This window comes from Asparagus officinalis, chromosome 1 (genome assembly GCF_001876935.1).
Source record: "Asparagus officinalis chromosome 1, Aspof.V1, whole genome shotgun sequence".
Taxonomy (NCBI): Eukaryota; Viridiplantae; Streptophyta; class Magnoliopsida; order Asparagales; family Asparagaceae; genus Asparagus; species Asparagus officinalis.
Window position 1 is genome coordinate 124,617,726 of NC_033794.1, and position 12,249 is coordinate 124,629,974.

Here is a 12,249-nt window from a genome sequence, read left to right on the forward strand (position 1 = left end):
TTTTACAAAGTTTCAAAACTTGATTTATGTCAAAACATCAAAATTCAAGTATCTCATGTTTTCATGTTTATGATTATTACCAAAAACTAGCTGCTCCTTATGGTGCTTACCAAAAGCTTATCGTTTATGTTTGAATTTCACGTATATTGAGCACCTTCTATGGTGCTCGTGGTGAGCTAATGTTGAACCTGTTCAAATACAATAGTGAAGTACTGGAGAATTAAGGTCTAATTTGATTCGGTCAGCAAGCTAATATCTCATTATTTACAAGAAAAAAGATGATTCAATCTTAAATATTACTCTTATTTGCTCTATTTTAGTATGTACATGTTTGAGTCATAGAAAGTTACACTGATGATTTCAGGTCTTCTCCGAGACGGACGCGTTGTGGCCGTGAAGCGTCTGTACGAAACGAGCTACAAACGCGTCGAGCAATTCATGATCGAAGTCAGAATCCTCTCCCGAGTCCTGCCACCCGAACCTCGTGACCCTCTACGGGTCCACGTCCCCAAACTCCCCCCACCTCCTCCTCGTCTACGAGTTCATCCCCAACGGGACCCTGGCCGACCACCTGCACAACCCCGTCCGCCGCCATCGACACCGCATCCGCCCTCTCCTACCTCCACTCCATCGACATCATCCACCGCGACGTCAAAACCCACAACATCCTCGTCGACAACAACTTCAACGCGAAGGTTGCCGATTTCGGCCTCTCCCGTCTTTTCCCCGTCAATGCCACGCACGTGTCCACCGCGCCCCAAGGAACCCCAGGGTACCTCGACCCGGAGTACCACAGGTTCTATCAACTTACAGATAAGAGCGACGTCTACAGCTTCGGAGTGGTCCTTATGGAGCTCATATAGTCTAGGCCAGTGGTAGATGTTAACCGTAGGCCGAAGGAGATAAGTTTGGCTATGGCCACAATGAGTAAGATCCAGAATGGCGAGTTGGCGGATTTGGTCGATCCAAGACTTGAATTTGGCTCCAATCAGGAAGTGAATAGGATAGGGACTCAAATGGCCGAGTTAGTGTTCAGGTGTTTGCAGATGGATAGGGACATGAGGCCTCCGATAAAGGAGGTTTTGGAGGGGTTGAAGGAGATTGAAGCGGGTAGTCATTGTAGTGGCGACGATTGCGAGGTTAGGACTTGTTGGATTTTTTGGTCAAAACTGCTTTCCAAAATGAGTTTTCAAACTATATATATATTAACTACAAGTATTTTTTATAAATACTTAGTAGCCTAGTGGAAAGTTTATGTTTTTATGCTTTAAAAGGTCCCTTGTTCCAGACTTGCCAACGGCAAGCCGAGAAGTATTTTATTTGAATTAATCCCTCATAAGTTCTAGTGGGTCGTGGGCCGTGGGCCGGGGATCGGGGCTAATCGGGCTGAGGCGCTAAGTGGCGCTTTGTTAGGCGCACTTTACACTTCGTACGGAGACATCGGGGCGAGGTGGCACTACGTTGGCTGCCACTATGGTCGCCACGAAGGCTGCCTCGCAGCATGCAGACGAGCTACGTATTCGCACGAGGGTGACCCTAGCGTTCTCATAGTTTGATAAGGTTCGTTCGTTCGACGAGGTTCGTCTGTCATACGAGGTTCGCCTGTTTGACGATGTTCGTTCGTTCGACGAGGTTCGCTTGTTGACGAGGTTCGTCTGTCATACGAGGTTCGCCTGTCTGACGATGTTCGTTCGTCATACGAGGTTCGCTTGTTCGACGAGGCTCGTCTGTCATACGAGGTTCGCCTATTTGACGAGGTTCGCTCGATCGACGAGGTTCGTATGTCATACGAGGTTCGCCTGTTTGACTATGTTCGCTCGTTCGACGAGGTTCGTCTGTCATATGAGGTTCACCTGTTTGATGACGTTCGTTCATCATACAAGGTTCGCTTGTTCGACGAGGTTCGTCTGTTATACGAGGTTCACCTGTTTGACGATGTTCGTTTGTCAAACGAGGTTCGTCTGATTTGTTGAGACGTGACCCTCGCGTTTCGTAGCAACGCGTCCATTGATTGCCTCGTATTCAAGAGTTAATACATGCAGCAGTTACAACAGCTTTAAGAGCAATTTAATGCATTGATGTTACAATCTTAATTGCCATTAAGAATTGTAACAGTCACATTAATTGCTTGTGACTCTTGAGCTGGCCTTAGAGGCCTATAAATAGCGTCCTTGGGCAGCTCTTGGTAAAAAAAAGCTGAAAATCCTCTCGCGTGCGTGGAACACAAACGTCGCGTGCTGGAATACGAACATCAATCCCGACGTTGTTGTTGTTGTGCTGCTGCTGTAGCAACTTGTGCCCACAGGAACTTGTCTTAAACCGAAAAGTTTTGAACCGTAAGGTTCTAAGATCGAGGAGATCTTTTGCCTTGACCGAAAGGTCTTATGGATCAAGGAGATCTTGACAGTACTGGGTTGATGCACACCAGAGTACTGTACTGTTTTTCCTGGAAGCAGTTTGGCCTTGGGATCCTTGCACCGAAGTAGGTCAAATATTGCTTTAAGCACAACGTTTCTATAACGCACAGCAGTGAACAAAAAAATTAAAAATTATAGCACATCTGTTTTCTCAGTTTAATTCAAGATTTAACCACAATTTTCAACAATCTTAAAGCAATATTTCTGATCTACTAATGGATCCTGGGAGGACTCTTGGAGTGGACTGTCTCAAGTTAGAAAACTTTAATGGATCTAACTTTAACGCATGGCGTCGAAAAGTAATTTTTGGGATGCAACTCCTTTAAATCTATTATGCGGTTTCTGAGAAGAAACCTGACTTTGAAGAAGACACAGAGTCTGAAGCCTCTTGAGATAAAGATGATCATTTCTGCAAGAGTTATCTCCTTAATTAACTGCCTGGCTGATCATCTGGCAGATACTTACACCAACAAGTCATCTGCAAAGAAAATCTGGAATACTCTGGAGGAGCAATACAAGGATGAGGAGAAGTTTTCCAAGTCTCACCTCATTGATAAATTTCTGGACTTCAAGTTTGAAGATGACACTGAGGTTTTGCCTCAAGTCAAAGAACTCAAAAAGCTTGTTATGAAGCTGAAGGATGAAAAGATTAGTCTTTGTCAAACCTTCATTTCTGGTGTAATTGTCAACAAGCTTCCTCCATCTTTGATATCGTTCTCCACGGACATTCGAAGAAGGAAAATACAAGTGACTTTGTCTGATTTGAAGAGGTTTATTTGGATCGAGGACGAGATTCGGACTCGCACAAAGAATGAGCTCCTAGCTAAGCAAAAGGCGTCTGCTAACATGGTTGCAACTAACTCTGAGAAGAAGAAATATTTCAAGAAGAGCGGCAAATGCTTCAATTGTGGGAAGCAAGGGCATTTTGCCAAGGACTGTAAAGCACCAAAGAAGTGAACAGTACACAATGTTAATCAACTTGATAATTGTGTGGCTATGCTCTTTCAGAAAGCTGTCTAGCATGGAGAAGTTAGGATTACTTCCAAAATGTGGGGGTAACAAATCAGATAAGTGTGAAGTCTGTGCGCAAGCGAAGCTGACAAGGAAGCCATTTCCAAGTTTCACAAGGAGCACTAACCTATTGGATCTGATTCACTCAGATACTTATGATTTCAAGAGCTTCGTCACTCGAGGCGACATGAAGTACTTCATCACTTTCATTGATGACCATTCTCGCTTCTGTCACGTCTACCTGCTGAAATCTAAAGATGAAGCTTTCAGCAAGTTCGTCGAGTTTCAGACTCGAGTGGAGAAGCAGCTTGGACTTCAGGTGAAAAGACTCAGGAGTGACAGAGGAGGAGAGTATTGATCTGAGGAGTCGGAGGCATATTTCAAGGAGCATGGAATCATTGCTGAAACCACTGCTCCGTATTCTCTTCAATCTAATAGAATTGTAGAAAGGAAGAATCGCACATTGACCGAGATGGTGAATTCAATGCTAATCACATCCGGTCTACCTACATGCTATTGGGGAGAGGCTTTGCTGATGGCAAACTGGATTCTGAACAGAGTATCCTATTCCAAAACTGATAGTACTCCACATCAGTTATGGTTAGGATATCCATATCCTTTAGATAGTCTCAAAGTGTGGGGGTGTCTCGCATATGTTCGAGTTCCAAGCTCGGACCAAAGGCAAACAGATGTGTGTTTCTTGGCTTTGCTGAAGATAGTGATGCTTGCAGGTTCCTTGATCTTAGAACCAACTCCATCATTGAAGCTCGGGATGTAGAATTCTTTGAGGATAAATTTATCAAAGATAAAGGATTATTGCTCAAAGATATAGCAGAGAATACTAGTATGTTAAAAGCACCAGAGGAGCTAGTTTCGCGAGAAACTGAGAATGTCAGTGATGAAGGAGTTACTGAACCATCTTCCAAGCGTGTCAGGAGACAGGAATATTTTCGAGATGATTTCATCACCTATAATATGGAAGGAGACCCACAGACTTTCCAAGAAGCAATGCAATCAACAGATGTTCTTCTGTAGAAAGAAGCTATAGATGATGAGATGGATTCATTGATCCAAAATCACACGTGGGAGATGGTGAATGTACCTAAAGGTGCTAGGCCTATCAGTTGCAAGTGGATCTTCAAGAAGAAGCTTCATCCTGATGGTACTATTGAGAAGTACAAAGCAAGACTAGTGGCGAAAGGATTATCTCAGAGAGAAGGAATAGATTTCTTTGACATCTATGTACCAGTTTGTAGGATTACTACCATCAGAGTGCTTATCGTATGAGCGCCGATAAAAAGGTTCGTCATATATCAGATGGATATGAAGACTGCCTTTCTCAATGGAGATCTCATAGAAGAGATCTACATGGAGAAACCAGAAGGACTTGATGCTCCAGCTGGTAAAGTTTGTAAACTTATTAAGTCTCTATATAGACTTAAGCAGACACCAAAACTCTGGCATGAGAAGTTCGATGGGGTTGTTCGCAACAATGGGTATCAAGTCAGTGAGTTTGACAAAGTGCCTATACATCAAGGTCGCTGAAGGGAAGACAGTGGTTATCTGCCTCTATGTGGATGATATGCTCATTGTCGGGAGTGGTTTGGAGATAGTAACATCTACCAAGAAATTTCTATCAGCTCAGTTCAACATGAAGGATCTTGGAACTACGGACGTGATTCTCAGAATCAAAATCATATACTCTGAAGAGGGTATTGGATTATCTCAATCTCATTATGTCGAGAGCATGCTAAGAAAGTATGGCTACTACGACCTGCCAAAACTATCAGCATCGTATGATTACAACAAGAAGCTTCGACCGAACACTGGAAGACCAGTAGAGCAGCTAAGGTACTCAAAGATAATTGGAAGTCTTATGTACGCGATGAGCTGCACAAGGTCAGATATAGCATTTGATGTAGGAATGCTTAGTAGGTTCACAAGTAATCCTGGAAAGCTTCATTGGGATATTGTCCAGAGATTGATGAGATACTTGAAAGGAACTACAGGTCTGGGCCTATTCTACACTGAATATTCGGCTATAATCGAAGGCTATTCAGATGCGAGCTGGTGCTCAGAACCAGATGAGTGCAGATCAACTGGAGGTTTTGTCTTCACCATGGGCGGAGCTGCCGTCTCGTGGAAATCTAAGAAGCAAACTATGATTGCACAGTCATCGATGGAATCTGAGTTCTTCGCACTCTGTGCTGCAGGAGATGAAACTGAGTGGCTCAGTTGTATTCTTCGAGACCTTCCATTGATAGAATTACAAGGCGTAATTATAATCTATTGTGATAATCAGGCAACGGGTGCTGTGACAGTGAACTCGTTGTTCAATGGAAAGAAGCGGACCATTCGTCTGAAGCATGGCTATGTGAGAGAACTCATTTGTCAAGGAGTCATCTCAGTGATTGACGTTCGGTCTTTAGAGAATATGGCTGATCCTTTGACTAAAGGTCTGAAATAGGACATAGTCGAAAGGATGTTTGTTGCAATGGGTCTCAAAGTTTTATGAGTCTTACAAATACTTACCATTTCGTCAAGTTATTAGTTCAAAACTTACGCTACTAATGACAAGATGACTAGTTCAAAGGTCAAGTAAGATTTGTAAAGTTTGGTGAGTCTTACAAATACTTACTATTTCGTCAAGTTATTAGTTCAAAGCTTATGCTACTAATGATAAGATGATTGGTTCAAAAGTCAAATAAGATTTACAAGTGAAATCCTATCATGTTAAGAGGTTGGCTGTTAAGCCTTAATGAGTCCAAAGCATTTCGGATGCGGGGTGTTAGATAGGTAACATGCCTAAAGGACTCACCGATAATCCTATCATGTTAAGAGGTTGGCTGTTAAGCCTTAATGAGTCCAAAGCATTTTGGATGCGGGGTGTTAGATAGGTAATACGCCTAAAGGACTCACCGATAATCCTATCATGTTAAGAGATTGGCTGTTAAGCCTTAATGAGTCCAAAGCATTTCGGATGCGGGGTGTTAGATAGGTAACACGCCTAAAGGACTCACCGATAATCCTATCATGTAAAGGGGCTGGCTGTTAAGCCTTAATGGGTCCAAAGTATTTCGGATGCAGGGTTTTAGATAGGAAACACACCTAAAGGACTCACCTAGAATCCTATCATGAGAGATGATGGCTCTTAAGCCTTAATGAGTTCAAAGCATTTCGGATGCGGGATGTTTGATAGAAAACATCCCTAAAGAACTCACCTATGCCTGGGAGGAGATTTGGCCGTCTCCTATGGTGTCTTATGGAAAGATATCTAGAGCCTTAGCAGAAACCAGGACTAGCACAGTACCATAAATGTGCAAAGGCAAAGACAAGTGTGGTTCAAAGTGAAAACTACCACAGATGAGTTTGATCTTGTGTGATCGCTAAATTTTAGACATGTGCTGGTTCAAGTATCTACGACACCATGCATCTATCTTCTATTCAGTTGGTCTAAGGGGGATTCAAGTCCTCACGACATCTACCTTATGCACAACGATTGAAACGACGACACCATAACACGACACTAGTTTAAAAACTTGTGGGCAACGATTGAAACGACGACACCATAACACGACACTAGTTTAAAAACTTGTGGGGGATTGTTGGATTTTTTGGTCAAAACTACTTTCCAAAATGAGTTTTCAAACTATATATATATTAACTACAAGTACTTTCCAAAATGAGTTTTTTGGTCACCATGAAGGTTGCCTCGTAGGCTGCTTCGTAGCATGCAGACGAGCTACGAATTCGCACGAGGGTGACCCTAGCGTTCTCGTAGTTTGACAAGGTTCGCTCGTTTGGCGAGGTTCGTTTGTTTGACGATGTTCGTTCGTTCGACGAGGTTCGCTTGTTGACGAGGTTCGTCTGTCATACGAGGTTCGCCTATTTGACGATGTTCGTTTGTCATACGAGGTTCGCTTGTTCGACGAGGTTCGTTTGTCATACGAGGTTTGCCTGTTTGACGAGATTCGCTCGATCGACGAGGTTCGTATGTCATACGAGGTTCGCTTGTTTGACTATATTCGCTCGTTCGACGAGGTTCTTCTGTCATACGAGGTTCACCTGTTTGACGACGTTCGTTCGTCATACGAGGTTCGCTTGTTCGAAGAGGTTCGTCTGTCATACGAGGTTTACCTGTTTGATGACGTCCGTTTGTCAAACGAGATTCGTGTGATTTGTTAAGACGTGACCCTCGCGTTTCGTAGCAACGCGTCCATTGATTGCCTCGTATTCAAGAGTTAATGCATGCAGCAATTACAACAGCTTTAAGAGCAATTTAATGTATTGATGTTACAATCTTAATTGCCATTAAGAATTGTAACAGTCACATTAATTGCTTGTGACTCTTGAGCTGGTCTTAGAGGCCTATAAATAGCGCCCTTGGGCAGCTCTTGGTAAAAAAAAAAAAGCTAAAAATCCTCTCGCGTGCGTGGAACACGAACGTCGCGTACTGGAATACGAACGTCGATCCCGACGTTGTTGTTGTTGTGCAGCTGCTGCAGTAACTTGTGCCCACAGGAACTTGTCTTAAACCGAAAGGATTTAAACCGTAAGGTTCTGAGATCGAGGAGATCTTTTGCCTTGACCGAAAGGTCTTATAGATCGAGGAGATCTTGACAGTACTGGGTTGGTGCACACCAGAATACTGTACTGTTGTTCCTGGAAGCAGTTTGGCCTTGGGATTCTTGCATCGGAGTAGGCCAAATATTGCTTTAAGCAAAGCGTTTCTATAATGCACAACAGTGAACTAAGAAATTAAAAATTACAGCACATCTGTTTTCTCAGTTTAATTCTAGATAATAGGACTAAGGAGGAGTACGTCGAGGCTGTTGAAGGATTTCAGGGCCGATATCGCCTAATTCGGTGATGTAGAACTGTTGGATGAGTAGTAGTTCTACTACTCCAAGCTCTAGCAATCAAGGTATAGTCTGAGTTTGTAAGGAGATGTTTTCTCGTTTGAGACGATTGTGGTGGTGTGTAGTTCTCACATATGTTGTGATATTAAGAGGGCAATGTACATAGTACGTACGAAGAGGTTACTGTAGTTAGATACATCGCATTTATTTGAAGAGGGTAATAATTGTTGAAGTGCTTAAACGGATTTTTTTGGCCCTCGCACTTCACTGCCTTATTTTTGTGTCATCATCTTTGTATTAAAGACATTTTCCTTGTTCTATAGAAAGTTTCTGTTGGTTATATTGAACAGGACAGAGAATCATATTGAAATGCGTGAGATTTGAGGGGTATATATCGGATGTAACTCTTAAACTACACGACTGATAAACTGCGTCAGTTTCCACGACTGTAGACAAACACGGCAAGGGTACCAAATTTGAGTGTCAATTTCAGTCATCGATGAAAGAGATAAGGGAAAAATGCTTCCAGCCCCCAAAAGCCAAGTGAACGTGCTTCCCACTTCCAAGACTTGGTCAATGGGCGTTTTACCCCTAAAAATAAAGAATCTGTTCTCTGAGCCCCCGAAACACAAAACCCAAGACATTAAAACATGTGAAGACCATAATACCCTTCTCTCTCTTTTTTTTTATTAAAATATGATGAGGATTATTTTATTATTTTTGTTTTCTCTCTCTCTTTATCATGATGTACCAAGAGGATAGTTGAAATGATTGATGAGGATTATTTTATTATTTTTGTTTTTTATTATTTTCGTTGTTTGTATTGGGATGTTGTTAAAGTTACGGGTTAATTGTTAAGGTTACGAGTTAATTGTTAATGTTACGGGTCAATTGTTAAGGTTATGAATCATCTCTCTCTCTCTCTTTCTTTTTTTATTAAAATATGATGAGGGTCATTTTATTATTTTTGTATTTCTCTCTCTCTTTATCATGATGTACCAAGAGGATAGTTGAAATGATTGATGAGGATTATTTTATTCTTTTTGTTTTTTATTATTTTGGTTGTTTGTATTGGGAGGTTGTTAAAGTTACGGGTTAATTGTTAAGGTTACGAGTTAATTATTAAGGTTAAGGGTTTGTTGTTAAGGTTATGAATCCTCTCTCTCTCTCTTTCTTTTTTTATTAAAATATGATGGGGATTATTTTATTATTTTTGTTTTCTCTCTCTCTTTATCATGATGTACCAAGAGGATAGTTGAAATGATTGATGAGGATTATTTTATTATTTTCGTTTTTTATTATTTTGGTTGTTTGTATTGGGAGGTTGTTAAAGTTACGGGTTGATTGTTAAGGTTACGGGTTGGTTGTTAAGGTTAAGGGTTTGTTGTTAAGGTTGTGGATTTGTTGTTAAGGTTGTGGATTTGATTGTTAAGGTTACGGGTTGGTTGTTAAGGTTAAGGGTTTGTTGTTAAGGTTGTGAATCCTCTCTCTCTCTTTCTTTTTTTATTAAAATATGATGGGGATTATTTTATTATTTTTGTTTTCTCTCTCTCTTTATCATGATGTACCAAGAGGATAGTTGAAATGATTGATGAGGATTATTTTATTATTTTCGTTTTTTATTATTTTGGTTGTTTGTATTGGGAGGTTGTTAAAGTTACGGGTTGATTGTTAAGGTTACGGGTTGGTTGTTAAGGTTAAGGGTTTGTTGTTAAGGTTGTGAATCCTCTCTCTCTCTTTCTTTTTTTATTAAAATATGATGGGGATTATTTTATTATTTTTGTTTTCTCTCTCTCTTTATCATGATGTACCAAGAGGATAGTTGAAATGATTGATGAGGATTATTTTATTATTTTCGTTTTTTATTATTTTGGTTGTTTGTATTGGGAGGTTGTTAAAGTTACGGGTTGATTGTTAAGGTTACGGGTTGGTTGTTAAGGTTAAGGGTTTGTTGTTAAGGTTGTGGATTTGTTGTGTAGGTTACGGATTTATTGTTAAGGTTACGGGTTTAATTGTTAAGGTTACGAGGGAGAGAGAGAAGGGATCCATAACCTTAACAATTAAAACCGTAACCATAATAATTAAACCCGTAACCTTAACAATTAAACCCGTAACCTTAACAATTAAACCGTAACCTTAACAATTAATAAACCGTAACAGTAACAATTAAACCCGTAACCTTAACAATTAAATACGTAACCTTAACAATTAAACACGTAACCTTAACAATTAAACCCGTAACCTTAACAACAAATCCGTAACCTACACAACAAACCCATAACCTTAACAACAAACCCTTAACCTTAACAACCAACCCGTAACCTTAACAATCAATGCATAACCTTTACAACCAACCATTATCCTTAACAACGAATATTCTAAAAATACAAAAAGAATAAAAAACAAAAATAATAAAATAATAATCCTCTTTAATCATTTCAATATCATCAAAGAAACATCATGATGGAGAGAGAGAGAGAGAAAAAGAGAGAGAGAGAGAGAGGATTCATGACCTTAACAATTGACCCGTAACATTAACAATTAACTCGTAACCTTAACAATTAACCCGTAACTTTAACAATCTCCCAACACAAACAACCAAAATAATAAAAAACGAAAATAATAAAATAATAATCATCTTCAATCATTTCAATATCATCAAAGTAACATCATGATAGAGAGAGAGAGAGAAAACAAAAATAATAAAATAATCCTCATCATATTTTAATAAAAAAAGAAAGAGAGAGAGAGGATTCATAACCTTAACAATTGACCCGTAACATTAACAATTAACTCGTAACCTAAACAATTAACCCGTAACTTTAACAACCTCCCAATACAAACAACAAAAATAATAAAAAACAAAAATAATAAAATAATCCTCATCAATCATTTCAACTATCCTCTTGGTACATCATGATAAAGAGAGAGAGAAAAACAAAAATAATAAAATAACCCTCATCATATTTTAATAAAAAAAGAAAGAGAGAGAGAAGGGTGTTATGATCTTCACATGTTTTAATGTCTTGAGTTTTGTGTTTTGGGGGCTCAGAGAACAGATTCTTTATTTTTAGGGGTAAAACGCTCATTGACCAAGTCTTGGGGGTGGGAAGCACGTTCACTTGGCGTTTGGGGGCTGTTTTCGTCAAAAGTTGGTCTCGTCGTGGAATTCATTATATCTTCGATCGATTACAACAAATTCAAAAGAGACAGTCTTTTTATAAGACTTCTTTTACACAACAAAAGGAAAATTATAACTTTTTAGAAACAAACGCAGGATCGTTGTTTGGATCGCTGCTTGCGTGGGATCTTTGCCTGTGCCGGGGGGTGCGTTAGCCCGTGGACCATCGATTCACGGATCGTGAGGGTGTTTAGGGATCTTTTCTTCATTTATCGAAGTAAAGATTTGAAAGCGAATATCTTATCGATGTAAGATGTTCACTCTTTCAAAGATCAAGTCTGAGCTTAGATCTCTAGGAATCACCGAATGATGCTTGTCAAAGGGTGAAAGTTCTCTCTTTTTTCCTCAAAATCACCAAAAGCTTAAGTCTCTTCTGCTCCAAAAATGCTCTCTCCCCAATCTGCCCCCTTATCAATGATAGCCCTAGGAGGGTATTTATAGTCTTCTTGGATGATAACTGGAGAAAATAACCGATCAGCAACTACCCCTTTGGGCGCGGCAGTCATAGGTGTCGCGGCTGAAGAGATTCCTTTGGCGCGGCAGTCGTTGCTGTCGCGGTCAAAGGAGTGGTCCCCCCCCCTTTTGTCACCGCCATCCCACGACTTTTAACTCCTTAAATGTCACGATTTTCGTGGGTAGTGGGCATGATTTTCGCTTGTAACTGCTCCCCCCACGTTCATAAGTAACCCCCAACAGTTAATAAACCATATGGGCCGCACAAAACTCGAGAAAACTGTCAAAAATGACGTGTTCAGCTTCTCAATGGCCGCGGCAGTACGTG

The 12,249-nt window shown here is 40.5% G+C and overlaps 1 pseudogene; it reads left to right on the forward strand.

Moving 5' to 3' along the window:
* Positions 234-3,786, forward strand: LOC109841168 (annotated as a pseudogene).